The sequence below is a fragment of the Amblyomma maculatum genome, chromosome 5, assembly GCF_055883805.1.
Source record: "Amblyomma maculatum isolate TAMU_Amacu chromosome 5, ASM5588380v1, whole genome shotgun sequence".
NCBI lineage: Eukaryota > Metazoa > Arthropoda > Arachnida > Ixodida > Ixodidae > Amblyomma > Amblyomma maculatum.
The window spans coordinates 92,167,977-92,173,494 of record NC_139348.1 but is presented as its reverse complement, the minus strand read 5'-3'; the positions used below and the strand labels follow the sequence as shown (position 1 = coordinate 92,173,494).

Sequence of the window (5,518 nt, the reverse complement as noted above, 5' to 3'; positions counted from 1 at the left end):
TTGTGTGAACCCAATAATTATTAATTGATGAGTTCCTACAAGTGTGGGATTAGATGGCCTACCTAACAGTATGTCCGGTCGTGCGGCATTCCTGAGCGGTCATTCATGGCAGTTCGCCTTCAACTGTGGGATTTGCAATACAGCCGTGCTATAAAGTTGCATGGCGGTCTGATAGCCAAGTGACATAGTGTCTTATACACGTTCATATGCATACTATGAGACACAAATAGCACAGGCAGGGGAGGGCCAAATATGTCTAGTAAAAATCTTGGCGACGCTGGCGCATAATACGTAAATGCTGAAAAGTCAAAGACGGGGTATACGGTAACAGCAGTAGTTGACCAACTACATATTGTTGATGCCATCAGTCTCGAGACGGCGTTCCTGTGGAGCGAGCGGACGCGTTTCACCCGAACTCCGTGCTTTTTTTAATTGAACTACCAGAGTTTTTGAGTTGCACCTTAATGAAATTGCATCGATCGGATGCATGAAGTTGTGTGGACCGCCGGGAACCCCAATTGTGATGTAGGAGACCTCTTTCCGAATTTAAATGACTTTTGTGTGCCGAGAAGGGCGCCCGCCGCTAGACCTAACGTTACCTCCGGCCATGGCCAGTGGAGCGGTAGGCCCACCTGAGCCTCGTTGAAGCCGCCAGCGGAACATCGAGCCATCGGTGATTACGAAAGTGAGCGTTAACCTAAGATAATTACAGATATGCGAGTAGATGTGGACGGCATCGAAATTCCGCCGTACCAGTGCACAAGATTGCAATGCTGGAAAACTGGCGGTGGGATTGGCAGGCACAAATGCATGGGCAAGCTAGGCCTACATCCCCTGCTTCAAACAAGCCAAGATGGCACCAAGGCCATGGCTGATGTCAGCAGCCGGAAGAACAACCTCGGCGGAGACGCCACTGGCCGCGATACACGTCACTCAAGGGAGAAACGTATAAACAAGGACAAATTGTTGAAGGGCGCGCGCGTGCCAGACTTGACGCGCGCAGACCACGAGGCAGGCTCCCCGGGAGCGACGTGACCCGCGTTGAACTAAGTCCTGCAATTGTGGTGGCGGCACAGATCTCCACCAATGAAGCAAGTGAAGACGTCGTGTGCCCCAACCTCCAGCAGAATATATCGTTGGGGTGAACACCTCTAAGAGAGAGCACGCCGGCCTATACACTGCAGTAGGAAGGATCGACATACGGGGCACGGCACACGACATACCTACGAAGCGGCCCCCACGGCACAGTGAAGAGCGTTTTAAGGATCATCCTGCTCGAAAATGTTGCCCACGATATTGAGGACAATGTTGCGCACAAGCATAGCCCAATGGCCCTACAGGCAAGCCGGATCGGTAAGACCCAATAAGTTGTCATTGCTTTCGAAGGGCATAAATTACCCAAATACGTGAGATACGGCAAACCGCTCACGAAGTGCACATTACATGGAAAAAAAATCGACGTATGCTATGCGTGGGGAATAGTGGGCCACAGAATGGACGTGTGCCCGGATCCTTCGAACACGATCTGCCGAGGGTGCGGAATCTCCAATCCCGCCGAAGATCACGAATGTGTCCTGAAGTGTAGCCTGTGCGGAGGCAAACACCTGACCACGGAGAAGGCCTGCAAAGCCCGTTTCAAGACACCCTACGTTGTATGCCGGCGGGGCTGGGAACGGCGCCGAGCAGAGGAAGAAGATGCCGGGGAAGGAACCAATTCAAGAGAGGTCCTGCAGGTTGACTCCGCCGTAGCGCCTCCGAACAACGGGGCCGGTCACACATGCCACGCGGCAACAGCAACAACAGTGGCTGTCAAAAACAACAGTCGCCAGAGTCACCTGACACCGAGGCATCGCCGAGAAAAAGGTGGGCCGGACCAACAGGTCTCCCGTCGCTCGAACTAACGACACCGAATTCCCACCCTCATCCCCTCCCAACCCCTTAACTCACAAGCGATTCCTCAAAAGGACAGTAGTGGAGTGATAGAACTTACTATGATCATAGAACGCCAAAACGATCACATCGAGAAGCAGAACGGCCAAATACAGGCGCTTATGAATAAGATCAAAACGCTAGCGAGTAACGGCAGCTTGGTAAATTCAGGACCCCAAGACAACAACACGGCCGCAAACAACGCCGCAGGCTTGCGCAGGATGCCGCGGAGGGACCCTCACTCGCCCCGCCAAGGGCGAATGGCAGGAGGGGCTGAGGCCACGCAATGCGCAGCAAATATACTAGAGGCGATGAACGCCGAAGAGAGCCCCGCGAGCGGAGAGCAAGCTGCGATCGCAGAGACCACGACTACGGCAAGGACACAGATCCCGCGAGGAGAGCTGATGGCCCATTTTGGCCGCAATTTCACAAATTAACGAAAGGCTAAGCAAAATAGACGACCGACTCAAAGCTGCCGAGAGTCAACTTCAGACGCCATCGGTGAAGAACAAACGGCAAGCACTATAAGTAGCGTCAACATCGGTGAGGATCCGCTTCGCATCCCTGAAAAAGGAGAGGGCCAAAAAGATAAAAACGCGATCGCGAAAAGGCGCAGTCGACCCGGTACGTCCGGAAAGGATTATGCAGAAGCCAAGTAAGAAGCACAAGAACAAGACTGGGGAGGACACCACCGTAATTTACCAATGGAACTGCCGAGGGATTCTAAACAAAGCGGAACTAATGTGGCACATAGATGGGCAAGACAACAAGCCCGATGTATTTGCTCTACAGGAGACAAACGGGAAACCAAGACTTGCGGGGTACGTTACTTACACGAACCCCACGGAAAACGAAACGATGGTGCTCGTCCACAGCAACATGGCGGCAACTCAACATATTACGGAGCAGGGCGGGTGCCAGCACACGCTGGTCGAAATTCATGCGAGACAAATTGGCAGATTGGAAAATTTATTTGTAATGAGCGCGTACTGCCGGCTGTCACAACGGCAGTACGAAATGAACGGCATCGTGAGCCAAGCGAAATTGTTGGCGGGGACTAGGCCGCTTCTGATCCTTGGCGACTTTCACGCGCCTCACACAACGTGGCGCTATAAGTTCCACTCAAAGAGATTAAACGCACTGGCCGAAGAAATGGTCGATCACGAGATGGCCCTCCTGAACCAGCCAGACGTAACTACCAAAAGAGGCAACAGTGCCGCTAGGGACACCACGTCAAGGCGCCGTGGGGTGACACTCAAACAGGTCCCAAGGCGAGGGGATCAACGTTGTGAAAATTGCAAAAGTGAGTAGTCTTCGCTTTTTTTAATGCTTGTGTCCGGCTACGAATTCTGAAGGTCACAGTAAAGTTGTGCTGTGCCTATTTTTTCTCAGCTCTGCGACGCCTACATACGAATTCTGCCGGCCGAGGACCCTCGTTGCCTCGAATCTTACGTTCTTACTACGTACGACGCGCATTCGTCTGGCGGTACTCTTTCACTGTGGACGTAAGCCTGCAGAACGCCTGCGACGTTTTCCTGTGTAGGGTTTAAAGAAGCTGCATCGGTCATCGAACGACCTAGATTATATGCATTGAGATGAGTATCAGAGTAGCAACCGTAGCTTTGGTTTGGTTTATGGGGTTAAACCTTTCAAAGCGACTCAGGCTACGAGCGACGCCGTAGAAAATAGCTCCGTAAATTTCTACCAGATGGGGCTCTTTTCAGCGTGCACTTTCAGCGTGCACTGATTAACTGTCAGCGTGGTGACAGTTAATCAGGACATAAGAAAGTTAAGCCTGGAGAAGCGTTTCGAAGTGGTTGAGGTAAACAGGGAGGTACATAAGGCAGGTTTTGGTAGGGCTTTTGAGCGAGATGGCATTCATTTTAACAGAAGGGCCGGAGCAGAGATCGGCTGGCGCTTGACAGGCAGGGTTGTAGCTTTTTTAGGGGGTCCGCGAGGACTCCGCGCACAGAGGTAGTTAGAAATGAATCAGAAGAAAGTGTAATAATGGAGGCAGAGCCCCCAAAAATGGCAAAGAGTAGGTCGAGAAAGAAAAGTACAAAAAAGAAATTTAACACTAGGATCAGCTACATAAACATGCAAGGAGGTAGAAAAAGAGCGAAATGGCTAGAGATAGAACAGCAGTTGAAGGATGACAAAATAGGTGTGTACGCTCTTTGCGAGACTCATCTCAGGGATCTAGAAGATCCACCGTTTATAGAAGCCTACGTCTGGAAAGGGTGCAACAGAACGAGAACAAAAAGAAAGGGTGGAGGGGTAGGTATGTTGATACACCAGGGCACAAATTGGCAAAGAATTAAATCATCTTGTAAAGAACATATCTGGGTTTCAGGAACCATTGCCGGCATAAGGACATGGCTAGGGATAGTTTATTTAGGAACAGGACATCAATGCAGGCAAGAAAACAGGGATCTTGTTGAATGTCTCAGTGACGATATAAGCCAGTTTGGAAACGGGGCCAATATTATTCTGCTGGGGGACATGAACGGCCACATCGACGATCTGGATGGATACACGGATTGTAACGGGAAGCTAATGCTAGATTTCTGCGAGCGACACAATCTAGTTATAGTAAATAGAGAAACAAATTGCAAAGGCCAAATCACGTGAGAATTCCGCAACAGGCAGATGACCATTCACTATTGTCTAATGTCGCAGGAAATTTATAGCAAGGTCACAAAAATGGAAAGTGTAGTCTGGGAAGTGATCATAAACGTATTAGTCTGCAGATGTGGCCTTTGATGAAAAGAGAAATGGAACTTAGACAAAACGTAAACGCAAAATTAAACGACGATCAAATAGCGCAGATAGCAGCAGACAAAGAGGAAGCAATAGAGAAAATCCCCATGGAAGACTGGGATTATGAACAGGTAGAACTACTCATAAGGAGGAAAATTCAGGAGGTTAAAGTAGCAAACCACTGGAATGGAAAGAGGAAGCCACGGAGCTGATGGAATAAGGAAATCAGGGAAGCTATTGAACAACGACGGGCTGCTTCAAGGGAACACCGAATGGCAAAGAAAGCACAGGTTTCTCAGGAGAAAGTCGACCAAAAATGGGAATCAAATCGACAAAAAAAACTTAAGTGCAGGCCCTCGTCCAAAGTAAAATAAGACAGTCCACCGATCGCTGGATGGCTGATATACACGATGCCTCTAGAGGCGGAGCAAGAAAATTCTGGAACCATATAAGCTGGCTAGGGAAGAAGAATCAAAGAAAGCAAGATCAGATTCAAGATAACGAGGGAAATTGTTTAAAGGGATACAACGCAGTGAACTACATTACATCACTTATAGCCGAGTCATTTAAGAGCGACGATAGGGTAGTCTCTACAAATCAGGAAGCAACACAAGGTAGCAGAATACAAAGCACCTTAGAACTGACCAATCAAAACTGGAAAAAGGCAGAAAAAAATATTCCTAAAAACACATCTACAGGAATAGATGGAATTCCGATCAAGCTGATTAATGAACTCGGTCCAAAAAGTAAGGAAACGTTGTTACAAGCTCTGGAAACAGTCATAACGAATAAGCAAATTCCGGACAGCTGGCGGCAGAGTAAAATGAAT

The 5,518-nt window shown here is 49.2% G+C and overlaps 1 pseudogene; it reads left to right on the top strand.

Annotated features, from left to right (window-relative positions):
* Positions 1-708: 708 nt before the first annotated feature.
* LOC146188697 (uncharacterized) lies at positions 709-1,901 on the top strand (annotated as a pseudogene).
* Positions 1,902-5,518: the final 3,617 nt, after the last annotated feature.